Genomic DNA, 14774 nt, shown 5'->3' with positions numbered 1-14774 from the left:
TTCTTGTATCATGTAGTCCGCATAGCGAGCAGGAGGCCTTCTCATTCTTTGGCTGCACCGGACTGCAGGTCTTGCATGATAATCCATTTCCACCAAATTACTACAATCCAGCTCGAAGGACCATTTGTTGGATAACAGATGTTAAAAGAATCCAAGGTTCAGTGGACATGTAGAACTTGGTGGTGTGTCTTGTTAAAACACGGAACAACTTAATCCTTTTGTTCTCATTTATTCTTATTGACAATAAGGCTTGATGCGCAGTACACAGGTTCCACAGGATAAATGGAAGGCATAAGAGACACAGGATGAGCAGGAGAGATGGTAAAGATGATAAAGATGATAAGGATGCTAAAGATGCTAAAGACGTAACGATGTAAAGATGGTTTTCTGGTCACTACAAACAATATAAAGAAATCAGGCTCACAAACAATAATAAAGATGGAAATCATACAACATCAAATATAATATCTATAACCCTACTAATGACAAATATACAACTCATCAAATTCAATGAAACAATACAATAGAAAACTTACATAACTCATCTTATGGAAAGGATTCAAACACATGGTTGAGTGCCCATCTTCAGGCCCACACCTCCCCAATATAAAGGAACAAAGGAAGGAAATGAGGTCTATTTATAGACCTCAGCTGAGGATTATGGGTAATGAAGTGCACTAGAAAAATGGTGATGCAGTCTGCAGAGGATTGTGGGAAATGTAGTATAAAGAAGAAAAAAAAAAAAAAAAGGAAAAAAAGAAAAACAAGTCTAATTCATAACAGTCCCTGCTCCTGTAAATGTGCTGATGTGGTGTAATGTCCTCTGATTTGTGTGTGTGACACAAACACACTGACATTTCTGTTACATCTACTTTAGCTGGATTATGGCTGTGTTTGTGTGTTTGAGATTAGTGTTCTGATATTTCATCATTTCTCTTCCAGGCTGTGTGGGTGTGATCTGACAGAGGAAAGCTGTAGAGCTCTGTCCTCAGTTCTCAGCATAAACTCCTCCAGTCTGAGAGAACTGGACCTGAGTTACAATAAACTGCTGCAGGATTCAGGAGTGAAGCTGCTCTCTGATGGACTGAAGAATCCACACTGTACATTGGAGATGCTGAGGTACACACACACACACACACACACACAAACACAAACACAAATGGTTAAAGAGTCTGACTCGTAACCCGGAGGTTGTAGGTTCGAGTCTCGGGCCGGCCACAACACGAATCCCCCCAACTGCTCCCAGGGCTCTGCAGCATAAATGGCTACCCACTGCTCCGGGTGTGTGTTCACGGTGTGTGTGTGTGCACTTTGGATGGGTTAAATGTAGAGAACAAATTCTGAGTATGGGTCACTGTACTTAGCCGTATGTCACGTCACACCACACACATACATACACACACACACCACACACATACAGTACATACATGTGCACACACACACACACTGTGTTTAAGCTGCTTATGCACACTCACACACACACTGTGTTTAAGCTGCTTTGTAAATGTATTTAGTGAAGGTGACTGATGGATAAACACTGAGAGTGAGATCCACATCCTGGGAGCAGCGACACTAAAAGCAGTTTGACTGAAGCTTCTTCTTATTAAAATTCACCTTAAGGAAGTCAGCATTTGTTGATGATAAATAAATATTTGAGATGATATTAAAATGATTGTGGATGTCACAGGTAACCAGTACAGTTCCTGTACAATAGGAGTCATTTGGTTACTAACTGTAATGTATAAAGGATTTTTTGTGAAATACATAAAAGAGCGTTACATTAATCTAATCTACTTGGAATGATTGAATGTAGAAAAAGTTTTTCTGTTTCTTCTTTACATTAAAATGTATTTTGAGATTTCTAACCTGAGCTCATTGTGTTCAGGTAGACACTTTATTTCTCACTGATGGAAACACCTCATTTCACTATAAATCAAACACTTCATCATTTCTCTTCCAGGCTGTGTGGGTGTGATCTGACAGAGGAAAGCTGTAGAGTTCTGTCCTCAGTTCTCAGCTCAAACTCCTCCAGTCTGAGAGAACTGGACCCGAGTAACAATATACTGCAGGATTCAGGAGTGAAGCTGCTCTCTGATGGACTGAAGAATCCACACTGTACACTGGAGAAACTGAGGTACACACACACAAACAAATGTGCAAAAATAATAAAATTAAACTACAGCAACAACGACCAAATGTGTACATTGTGAGTTCTGCATGAGGAATAAAAGACAAAATCAAGATTCAAGTTGATCTCATTTCATGGGTAAGAACAACTTTGTCAAAAATGTCTTTCTTAGGAAAGACCTGCTGCAGATATTTTAATTTTGGAACATACTGAAATGTGCTGGTCTGTTTTTTTTTTTTTTAATCAAGACAGTATTCAATATTCCACAACACTAAAATTGTCCTGGTAAAGCTGCTTGCACTTATGGGCAACATAAAGGACCCCCTCTGCCTATGGCTGAATGCAGTGTAGCTGTAATGATGGTAGTTGTGATTTCATTCATAGATTCATCAACATTGATATTATGTTTCTTAAACACATGCTGTGAGAGGAACTGACAGACTTTATGTAACGGAGTTAAAAAGAACATTAATACCAATTATATTCAATTAATATTGAATATATGAAATTAGATGATAAATTAAGTCAAATGGTGTTTTGGCGCCCCTAGTGGTTAACGCATTGCAGACATTTATTGTTTTGTCCTTGCGCGCTTACCGTAGTTCAGCAGAAAATGGCTGACACTGCCTCGGGTAAGCGTGTTTCTCTTCTCTCTGTTTATGGTATTTTTATAAAGGTGATGGTGTGTTTAATATGATTTTCTCCGATATAAACATTTGTAGTAATTATATGAACAAATGTACAGGAGTTGGATGGATTTATGTCGGATGGAAACTTTGTTGAGTAATTATTGTGGTGCCTCGTGTCTCATGTGGCTAAATTAATGTGCTGTGGCTACAGATAGCCACAGCTACAGATAGCTAAACGGAAAACACACAATTACCTTTTGAGAGTGACATTGTTTATTTTATGTTTTTCTTATTTCAGTGGTTTATGTCTGCAGTGTTTTCACCCAGTGTGTTATACATTTTGATGTATTTCTCAGGTATGTGATTTTCATGTTTATTTTTATTTTGTTTATATGGATTTGTTTCAAGTTTGCCGTAGTTCAGCAGAAAATGGCTGACACTGCCTCGGTGGTTTACGGCTGCAGTGTTTTCACCCAGTGTGTTATACATTTTGATGTATTTCTCAGATATGATCACCAATGCTGCGGAGAATAAAATAAAGAACAGACAACCAGAGTTTTGTGTACGTCGTCAATTTCAAGTTTGTGACGGTTGGGTGTCACACAACGGACAACAATCGTTACACTGGTGCCGTGACTCTTTGGATTGCCCTGATCAGCTTGATGCAGATCGGCCGTGGTTGCTGCTACTCAGCTGTATTTGAACCCCGTCTGGATCTTCGATGTTATGGACAAAGGCAGTTAACACATACACAATACACGATCGCAATTAAGTGAATGTCAATCACCTAACATAGTTTGTATACAGACTGTTTGGCACATTTACACTGATTTTTTTATTTTTTTCCCATACTGGAGTGTTGTTTAAGTGTCTAATTGTTTTCTGAGTCTACGTCTGATATATATACTGTTTTTTCCTTAATTAATTATGTGTCAGTGATTGAAATATGACTGAAGCAAATGATTGTGATACTGACATGGACAGGACGTTTATCGAAGTCAGTGGTCTTCCAAGAGGGAGGGGACGTTGGCTTGTTGGAGCTTCTGGGAATGATGTTTTCAGTGAAGGTGGTAGAAGGGGGGTAGGTCAGTCAAGGTCTCATAGTGACCACAGTGTGGGTCGTGGTTTAAATTTAACAACAGATAATTATCCTGTTGGGCGTGCCACAGTTGAGCTCCCCTGTACTTCTACACCTAATGCTGAGCGGGATGCTCTTACCCATCTCACAGACATGATGGGCCAGTTAGGTACACAGATTGGAGAGTCAATTGTTTCCAGATTACTTTCAGCAGGCTTAGTTAATGCGAGCAATAACTCCCAGAGCGATTTGATAGTAAACCACACTCAATCACAGATGAGACCAGAGCAGTCTATGTCAATGGTAGTGCCACATGTGTCAGTACATGTAGGGTCTGAATATGATATATTTAGGGGTGACAGATTTGACAAGTATAGTGTTAGAGAGTGGATTGATAGAACCAAAGCTTGTATAAGAAAGCAGAAAAGTCCCATATCAGAACAAGCTGAGGAGATTATGAGCAGACTTGCAGGGAAAGCTAAAGATATCAGTCTGAGAAGTGATTATACACTTGATGCAAAGCGGAATCCTGAGCTGATTTATGATCTTCTGCTGCAGTATTTCAGTGAGACCTCATCAAGCCTACCCCTTGCTGATTTCTATGCTACTCTTCCCGGAGCCGGTGAGAACCCAGTAGATTATTGGATTAGAATCAACAAGGCTGCTGATCTGGCGAATTATGGCCTTCATAGACAGGGGAAGCAGCGGTCTGATATGGACGAAGAGGTGACACGTATGTTTATCAAGCACTGTCCAGACCCAGATTTAACTAGTGTATTTAGATGTAAACCTATCCGTGAGTGGAGAATTAAAGACATCAAAGAGAATATCAAAGAGAATACATGGGTCGTACTGGTGGACATGTAAAGAGCCACACTTCAACTGTGCTCAATAAGGAATGTGCTGAGCATAATCACCTCCTCTGCTTTCCGCAGTCTGCTGTTAAAGGTCTCTCAAGTTCTCCATTAGTGCCAAGTACATGTAGACAGCCAGAACTCTCAGCTGAACCTAGTGCTGTTCAATGTCAATCAAGTCTTGCCTCAAACTTGCCCGCAGTACAAACCATGACTCAGAATACGCAACAGCCTGACAGTCAAGTGCTTTCACGTATGATGGGGATGTTGGAGCAGCTGTTGGACAGAGTTCAGCCACGTGACATTCCCACTCACAGAGTTGGCTCGAGGGTTCAGCGACGCTATGCCAGAAATACATGTCGTGTGTGTCATGATAACAAACACAGCACTGTGATGCACTGCATATCTGATAAGTTGTTTCTCGAATGTTTCTCACCCGGACATGCGAAACATGTCCAAACCTTTCTACTGGACGGGATGAGATGCCGGGAAACTGATGGACTCGTATTTGGAGGGAGGCAGTACGGGTCATGTTTGCAACTCCCAAGTTCTTACTGAGTGTGGAGAGTTAAGCCATTTGATTGAGAAACTATAGATTGTTGAGGTGTTGAGGGACTATAGATTGTGCATCAGAACACACATGTTGTGGGGGGACATGATAGTCTCTTTTATACACCTGTAAAAATTGGAGATAAAGTATCGTTGGGAGCCATGATGGATAGTGGCTCAATGGCATGCACTATAAATGACATGGCGGAGATGAAGCTGAAACAGACAGGAGCAGTTGATGGAAGTAGTGAGTTGAGCACTGATGTGGTCCTTGTGGGCTGTGGCGGATTCCGTGTCAAGCCTAAATCTGTTTACAATCTGACCATGGAAGTTTACGGTTTGAAAATGATTGTACTAATCTAGTGGTTCCATTCTACTCTAGTGGTTCCTGGTCAACACGACGAACTCATAATTGGAACTAATGTCATCAAACATATTCTGCGGCATATCAAGCAGTGTGAAGGCTTCTGGAGAGCTGTGTCCGGCCCTGAATCAAAGGATCCTGAATGTGAGAGCTTTCTGTCCATGCTCGCTGGACTAAATCGCTGGAGAGGTGAGAACATGCCTGATAAACTTGGGACAGTGAGGTGCAATTCCGCTGTCTGTCTTGAGCCTGGCTGTGAATACCTGGTGTGGGGGGAGACTATCAAGATCAACTGTTTCATCTCCAGGCAGTGCTGTCATGACAGAACCCACGACTTCTCATTCGATTCCCAGGGGTGTCATGGTGGCCAGGCTAGTTACATCATTGTGGGGTGACGGATGGGTCCCTCTGAAGGTGATCAATACGTCAGGGAGACTCGTGCTGCTTAGACGTAACGCAAAACTGGCTGATCTATATCCTTGCATTGCCCTTGAGGACATTGGTAACATGGATACAGTCAAACCTCACTTTGTAAGTTGTACCGCAAGATTGCCTGACTGTAGGGCCCAGACGATGTCTGCAAGTGAAAGGTTGAAATCCACGGGACTGTCTGACTTGGATGTAGAGTTATGTAATGTTTCTGACGAGTGCAGGCAGCAATTAGTCAATTTTATCCTGACGTACGAAGACACAGTCTCAAGAAATCACCTTGACTGTGGAGAAGCTAAGGGCTTTGTACATAGAATCACCTTCCAACTCCCATACAGGCGTGTAGCCCCTAGTCAGTACCACAAGTTGCGACAGGTTCTTACAGATATGGAGGAAAAAGAGATAACTCGCCGTTCAACGAGCGAGTACGCATCTCCACTTGTTTTAGTGTGGAAGAAGAATGGAGATCTTCGGGTTTGTACTGACTTCCGTTGGTTGAACAGAAGAACAATAAAAGATGCCCACCCTCTTCCACACCAAGCAGATTGTCTGGCAGCGCTGGGTGGTAACGCTTTGTTCAGTACAATGGACCTCACGTCAGGGTTTTACAACATGCCGTTACATGAGGACGATCGTAAATTCACTGCCTTCACCACTCCAATGGGCCTGTTTGAGTACAATAAGTTACCCCAGGGTCTTTGCAATAGTCTTGGTAGCTTCATGCGGATGATGTACAGTATTTTCGGTGATCAGAACTTTAGAAAGAACACGAGAAAGGAAAGGGCAGGAGAGTCCGCTGCAGTGCTTCGTTACCTTAGACACTGGGATAAATTGATTGTGAGGAATGGTGTTCTCTACAGGGTGTCTCATAGCCAATCATCAAGGCTGAAACGCTTCCAATACGTTGTCTCTGACTCGTTGGTGGATGTAATTCTGAGGAGTGTTCATGATGACAATGGCCATCAAGGTCAATTCAGGAGTGTGAGTTTGGCGAAGCAGCGTTTCTTCTGGCTAAACATGGAGAATAGAGTACGTAATTATGTGCGCTGTTGTCGCCGCTGCATCATAAGCAAAAGTCCTGATCCCTCCGGCAATGCTCCTTTGGAGAACATAAATCTACAAGGCCACTAGAGCTGGTCTGCATTGATTTTTGGTCAGCTGAAGACGCAAAGAATAAATCCATTGATGTCCTAGTTGTGACCGACCATTTCACGAGGCTAGCTCAGGCTTTTGTGTGCCGAGACCAATCCGCCAAACAAGTTGCCAGGATCCTGTGGGACAGAGATTTTTGAATCTATGGCCTGCCAGAACGTATCCACAGTGACCAAGGTGCAAGCTTTGAGAGCCGACTCATTAGCGAACTTCTCAGTGTTTCAGGAGTAGTCAAATCACACACCACCCCTTAATCATCCAATGGGCAATGGTAGAGTGGAGCGTTTTAACAGGAGGCTAGGCAACATGATCCGTGTTCTATCTCCAGATGTCAAGAGGGATTGGCCGAGACGTTTGCAAACATTGACATTCCTGTACAATTGCACGACACATGAGTCTACAGGCTATGCACCCTTCTATCTGATGTTTGGCAGGGTGCCTCGCCTTCCAGTTGACATTCTCTTCCGTTCGGTCCTGGATGGTCAGAATGTGGTCAGCTAAGACAAATTTGTTGACACACTTGTTAGGGACCTCAAGGAGGCCATGGTGATTGCACAACAGCATGCCACAAAGGAACAAAAGAGACATGCGGCTCTGTATAACCGTCGAGTGAAGGGGCTCGCCATTGGTGTGGGTGACCAAGTATTGTTGGCGAATAAGGCCGAGAGGGGTAAAAGGAAAACTGCTGACCGGTGGGAGTCCACTGTTTACACTGTGGTAGACCACAAGCCTCAGACTCACACTTGCAGAATTCGAAACCCTGCCAATGGGTGGGAGAAGATCTTCTGTTACTGGTCCATTTCCTACCTGCGCCTGACGAGATATCTGTAGGTTGTCCAGTTTCCCTAATGAGTGACCCGCAGGGTGGCATACTTTCAAGTTCATCAAGTGCCCATGTCAAATGAATCCTTGCATAGCCACATAGATAACATCACCTGTGAGCCAGTTCCTCAGGCCAGTCAATTGAATGACAATGCTGACAGGACATTGAGTTGGGTTTCTCATTTGCCTGATGAGAGTCCGGAATCTATTGCAACTATAAACTCAAGTGCACCACTAGCTGCACCCACAACGTCCTTTGACACTACATCTGTGAGGTCAGATGAAGCAACAGTTGCTGCGACTGTCACTGACACTGTCACTAGTTTGTCTGGACTAGTTCAAGGTCCTTCGTTCATGTTGGAATAACATACCCGAGGGTGGGAAGTGTCCTCATAGTTAAGTGTTGAGGGGCCCCAATTGTTAATGCGGTTTTTATGCGTTTTGTTGTTTTGTTTCCTTGCTTAGTGTATTCTGGGAATACTAGTTTTTGGAAGAATATTGTGGAATGTATGTGGACATTCTGCTGTCGATTGTTGATAGGGGGACTTGGCGCTCCTTATGGGATAGTTTTCATATTGACCGTTCTTATATGGGAGATTCTTCTTTTGATGTGACATGCTTGGTGTTTGTTTTTGTTGTACCTTCGGTGATGCATAAGTTTCATGTAATTCTGTGGGGGTCAATGTAACGGAGTTAAAAAGAACATTAATACCAATTATATTCATGGTGTTGAATTACATGAAATTAGAGGATAGATTAAGTCAAATGGTGTTTTGGCGCCCCTAGTGGTTAACACATTGCAGACATTTATTATTTTGTCCTTGCACGCCTACGTTCAGCAGAAAATGGCTGACACTGCCTCGGGTAAGCGTGTTTCTCTTCTCTCTGTTTATGGTATTTTTATAAAGGTGATGATAGTGTGTTTTAATATGATTTTCTCCAATATAAACATTTGTAGTAATTATATGAACAAATGTACAGGAGTGACATTGTTTATTTTATGTTTTTCTTATTTCAGTGGTTTGTCTGCAGTGTTTTCACCCAGTGTGTTATACATTTTGATGTATTTCTCACATATGTGATTTTCATGTTTATTTTTATTTTGTTTATATGGATTTGTTACAAGTTTGCCGTAGTTCAGCAGAAAATGGCTGACACTGCCTCTGTGGTTTATGTCTGCAGTGTTTTCACCCAGTGTGTTTATACATTTTGATGTATTTCTCAGATACGATCACCAATGCTGCGGAGAATAAAATAAAGAACAGACAACCAGAGTTTTGTGTACGTCGTTAATTTCAAGTTTGTGACGGTTGGCTGTCACACAACGGACAACAATCGTTACATTTACATAGTAATACAGTTCACCTAATAAATCAACAATAGCTGAAGAAGGTACACGTACAAGATGTTCTAGTTTTAATAACATTGCACCTAAATTCTGAACAACCAAATCAGGCAGGTCTTCAGCCATTACACTGTTGCTGTTAATCTGTGTAAAGATAAATCTGTTAAACTACAAAACCTTGAGGAAATAAGATTAGACAGTCATGTAGAACTCCTCATACTCTAAAACACATTTTGTTGATCTGTTCTGCTTTTAATGACCTTATACTAATGTTTTATTCTTTAGGATCTTTTATGGAGATTATTGACAAAGTAACATTTGAGATTAAAAATGTTTAGCACAAATTAATTAAAAACATTCATAAAGATGCTCTCCTTGCTCAAGGTGAAAAATGTTGCTTTTTTTTTTTACTTTTTAAGAATATCTATTTTTTTGGTGCAACTCTTTTATGTAAATCTACATGTGTAATGCAATTTTTACATTTTTATTCATTTATTGTTTATGGTGGTGAGATGATCCAGATTTAGAGCATGATCTGGATTCCGTTACTGTTTGCTCCAAAATTCAACATCCGTCTCACAACCCTGATCACCAGCTGGTTTATTTTAATTCTCTCTCTCTCTCTCTCGATCTCTGTATTAGAGCATGGACTCTGTCCTATATAGATGTAATCTATGTGGAACTCTCAACAGCCTGAATTAATGGTATTAATGAGGTTCACATTAATCTCTAGTGTAAGGCAATCAATGTCCTGGAAAATCTCCTATAAACACTTTAACACTTGTGCTTCCCTCGTGCTCTCTTTATATTCTAAACAGTAAACTCATCTGACCATCAATCTATTCATTAGTCCATCCATCCAATCATCCATCCATCCATCCATCCATCCATCCACAAACCTTAATTGATCAAATGATTGTTTTATTAAAACATATGTCTGATTAAACTGATGTAACTGATTAAAACATATACATAATAATATTTATGGAGTATAACACAAGGCTGTTTTATTGTGATATCTGACTTATGATGACAAACTCACAATGGATTCAGATCATCAATAATGTTACAAAATGAATAAGTTCTACAAATGTTTCAGTATTGGTGGGTTGTAATAGTTAGTTCTGTGGTGTCCTGTCCTCTGATTTGTGTGTGTGACACAAACACACTGACATTTCTGTTACATCTTCAACTTTAGCTGGATTATGGCTGTGTTTGTGTGTTTGAGATCAATGTTCTGATATTTCATCATTTCTCTTCCAGGCTGTGTGGGTGTGATCTGACAGAGGAAAGCTGTAGAGTTCTGTCCTCAGTTCTCAGCTCAAACTCCTCCAGTCTGAGAGAACTGGAGCTTAGTAACAATAAACTGCTGCAGGATTCAGGAGTGAAGCTGCTCTCTGATGGACTGAAGAATCCACACTGTACACTGAAGATACTGAGGTACACACACACACACACACACACACTCAGTGATGTATAAAGTACTAGAAAGCAATACTTGAGTAAAAGTACAAGTATCGTACTAGAAAAAGTGAAAGTTACCTTTTAGAATATTACTCAAGTAAAAGTCTTAAAGTATCTGATATATACTGTACTTAAGTATCAAGTAATTTTCTGATATTTACTGTACTTAAGTATTTGAAGGAAGAATCTTTCATTCCAATGTACAGTCTCAAAAAACGTCTCTAGGTTACAACCATAACCCTAGTTCCCCGAAGAATGAGACGCTGCGTTGAAAGGCTATGGGAACGCCCCTGCGTGACCGCGTTCTGAACCACGTGTGTATTCTGACCAATAGGCATTGAGACGTGAAAGAAGGAGCAGCTGCTCATCTGCTATGGCCCTAACAGGAAAGGTTTCCCGGCCACTAAGCAGACGTTGAGCAGATGGGTAGTGGATGCGATTGTGTCAGCTCACGAGTTCTAGATCTAGAATGGGACGCAACCCACCATCCTTCTTCGGAACGACGAAGTATGGGCTGTAGAAGCCTGACTCTCGAACCGAGGGGGGAACCACCTCGATGGCTCCTTTCCTCAGGAGTGTGCGCACTTCTCGTTCCAGGACCAGAGCCTGCTCGGGTCCCACCAGGGTGGGACACATCCCGTTGAAACGTGGAGGAGCGGACGGGAACTGAACCATGTAGCCATCCTCTATGGTCCGCAGGACCAACCGGGAGACTCCTGGCAGCTCCTCCCAAGCTGTCAGAAAGTTCCTCAGGGGAACCGGCCCCTCGGGGCTGGCCTCTGACCCACTCAGAGCAGAGCTGGGGCTGAGCCCTGCAGCTGATGGCGCCTCGCGAGAGGCGGCGGACCCTCCCCTTCCACAACGAACCTTTGGGTGGAAAGGTGGGGAGCAAACCACTGGAGGGAAGCTGCGCCCTGAGGCACATCTTGTGGCAGGGCTGGCAGACCGGCCTCCATGACCCAAACGGCCGGACCAACGTACTGCAGCCGGTGACACCTCCTGAGAGGAGGCAGGTCTCCCCCATCCTTACCGAGACTTTGGGCAGAGGTGGAGGGGGGGTGCCCGCTGGAGGGGGACCATACTCTGAAGCACATCTTGTGGCAGAGCTAACGGCCTGGCAACCTGGTGGTGCAGGGGAGGGATGGGCACCGTAGTGTGAGGTGTGCCCCATCCCCCCAACCGTAGATCGTCAGGATCTACGCACCACTGCCCGTTTGTCGGAGGCAAGGGTGACCCTCAGGTCATCCTGCTTCTTCTTGGGCCTAGAGCGTCGCCTTCGACTAAGACAAGACGATGACAAGACTGCACCACTGTCCAAAAACGCTGACTAAGACTAAATTAACATGCATTATTGTTGACGAAAAAAGACGAGACGAAAATGTTTTGTATAAAATAAAAACTAATAAAATCTCTCTTCATTTTCGTCTACAATTGTCTCTGCTTTTTCATCAGCTGTTACGCCTTTAAAATATTCAGAACGAGCGGATCCCGCTTATTATATTGCTAGCTACCAAATAAATCAATAATTTGACACAAAATGATGATTTAAAAACGATTGTATTGCTTCCTCTAAAGAAAATAGTGCGCTCCATCTCTACGGTTAGAATCCTGTGTGTCCATGGCAACGCTCTGTTTTTCATGGCAACGGTGTGTTATAGTTTGCAGTGGTCTGTTATCAAGAAATAAAATAGTGTGTGTGTAGAAAGAATTCGTCCACATGCCGCTCAAAAAAAAAAAAAAGTAAATAAAAACTCCTGAGCGCAAGTCCACTGTCTAGGCAGGCTTTTTGTGTTAAATTATTTTTCCTGTCGCTGCGCAGGCTCTTTTATTGTACATGACAGCTTATGTTCCAATGATCGGTCTTTGCATTATGATTAAAAGCAGTATCAATAACGTAAAAAATGTGATGTGCAGTCAAGTTCGAGTGTATGCACTGTTTAAAAGAGTGTTCTCAACTTCTCACTGATACTTTTGTGATTCGCGGAGTTTTGACAAGTTTTATAGCCTTGATATTGTTTCTTATTCAAAAGTGGTAAAAAGAAAAAAACTCAGCACCCCCAACCTGAAACCTCTTCCCAAGCCCCTGTCACATTATAAATCAAAATTAATAATTAGGCTTAAAAACAAATGTATATGTAAGGGAATCAAGTTGAACAATTACATGTAAATTGCTTCAAATATCATCAATAATGGTGTGTGCAATACCATGTATAACTTGCATTAAGTTGGTAATTTTATATATATATATATATACAGTTTTGATCTTAGGCTTTTCATTAAGTTATTTTTTCCACTATAACACTTGTGTTCCTGATATTATTGCATTTAATGAGGCCTCATTGTATTTATTCTTACAATAGATTCCAGATGTGCTCAAGCTACTTTTTTGCCTAAAACTAGACTAAAATGACGAGACATTTACATTTACAGCATTTGGCAGACACCCTTATCCATTGTGATGTGCATAAGTGCTTAAATCTCTAGCATTGAATACATTAATGCTGGCTCACTAAGTTACATACTTAAGATACCATGAGTTTAAAACATTTGTTCAAAGTTACAATGAAAAAGTGTCAAAGGTGGTGGGTTTTTTTTTTTTATGCAAAAGATAAGGAAAGAAGTGTTAGTTGAAGTGTTTCCTGAATAAGTAGGTCTTCAACCACCGGACCTCTAGGGGAAGTTCATTCCACCACCTTGGTGCCAGAACAGAGAAGAGTCTTGTAGTATACTTGCCTCTTACCCTGAGAGATGGTGGAACCAGTCGAGCAGTGCTGGTAGATCGGAGGGTGCGGGGTGCAGTGCGAGGAGTGATGAGGGCTTTGAGGTAAGAGGGAGCTGATCCATTTTTGGCTTTGTAGGCCAGCATCAGAGTTTTGAATCTGATGTGTGCAGCTACCGGAAGCCAATGGAGGGATCGCAGCAGCGGGGTGATATGCGAGAACTTTGGCAGGTTGAAAACAAGCCGTGCAGCTGCATTTTGGATCATTTGCAAAGGACGGATTGCGTTCATAGGTAGACCTGCCAGCAGTGCGTTGCAGTAATCCAGTCTAGAAATGACAAGAGACTGAACAAGTACCTGAGCAGCCTGTGTGGACAGAAATGGCCGAATCCTTCTAATGTTGTAGAGCAGAAACCGACATGAGCGAGTCACATTAGCAACATGAGAGGAAAAAGACAGTTGATTGTCCATGGTTACCCCAAGGTTGCGAGCTATGGCTGAAGGGGAGATCAGATCGTTGTGCAAGGATATAGCAAGATCATGACCTGGCGATGAATCACCTGGGATGAACAGCAGTTCAATTTTGCTAGGATTGAGCTTTAACTGATGAGCAGTCATCCATGATGAAATTTCTGCCAGACATGCTAAGATCCGGTCAGAAGCTGTGGCATCTAAGGGTGGGAAAGAGAAGATAAGTTATCTATCATCAGCATAGCAGTGGTAAGAGAACCCATGTGAAGAAATAACTTCCCCAAGAGAGTGAGTATACAGGGAGAAAAGAAGAGGACCAAGTACTGAGCCCTGTGGGACGTCAGTGGAGAGTCTGCGTGGAGCAGATGTCACTCCCCTCCATGTTACCTGATATGAGCATCCTTCCAGGTAGGAAGCAAACCATTCCCAAGCCGATCCTCAAATCCCAAGACTCCTGAGTGTGGACAAGAGAATCTTGTGGTTGACCGTATCAAACGCTGCTGAAAGGTCAAGGAGGAAAAGGACGGATGACAGTTTGGCTGATCTAGCAGCATGTAGTTTCTCCGAGACATCCAAAAGGGCTGTCTCTGTGGAATGAGCTGCTTTAAAGCCAGACTGGTTGGGGTCTTGGAGGTTGTTCTGTGAGAGATAGACAGACAGTTGATTATAGACAATGCATTCGAGAATTTTTGAAAGAAACGAGAGAAGTGATACTGGTCTGTAGTTACTGATGTCTGATGGATTTCTTTAGGATGGGAACAACCCTTGCT

At 42.3% G+C, this 14774-nt stretch overlaps 1 protein-coding gene and 1 pseudogene across 1 annotated transcript in view; one reads left to right on the top strand and one right to left on the bottom strand.

The window, feature by feature from the left end:
* The window catches only part of LOC132844126 (histone-lysine N-methyltransferase PRDM9-like), a 77277-nt gene extending 63545 nt beyond the window's left edge, over positions 1-13732 (bottom strand). Inside the window, exon 1 of the mRNA XM_060867305.1 lies at positions 13478-13732. The gene's annotated coding sequence lies outside the window, so the exon portion shown is untranslated. The remainder of the gene's footprint in view (positions 1-13477) is intronic.
* LOC132844142 (NACHT, LRR and PYD domains-containing protein 3-like) overlaps positions 1-14774 on the top strand; it is a 45523-nt pseudogene that overhangs the window by 22949 nt on the left and 7800 nt on the right.

Source organism: Tachysurus vachellii, chromosome 4 (assembly GCF_030014155.1).
Source record: "Tachysurus vachellii isolate PV-2020 chromosome 4, HZAU_Pvac_v1, whole genome shotgun sequence".
Taxonomy (NCBI): Eukaryota; Metazoa; Chordata; class Actinopteri; order Siluriformes; family Bagridae; genus Tachysurus; species Tachysurus vachellii.
Note: the sequence above shows the minus strand (reverse complement) of the source record. Positions and strands in the feature narration are given on the sequence as shown.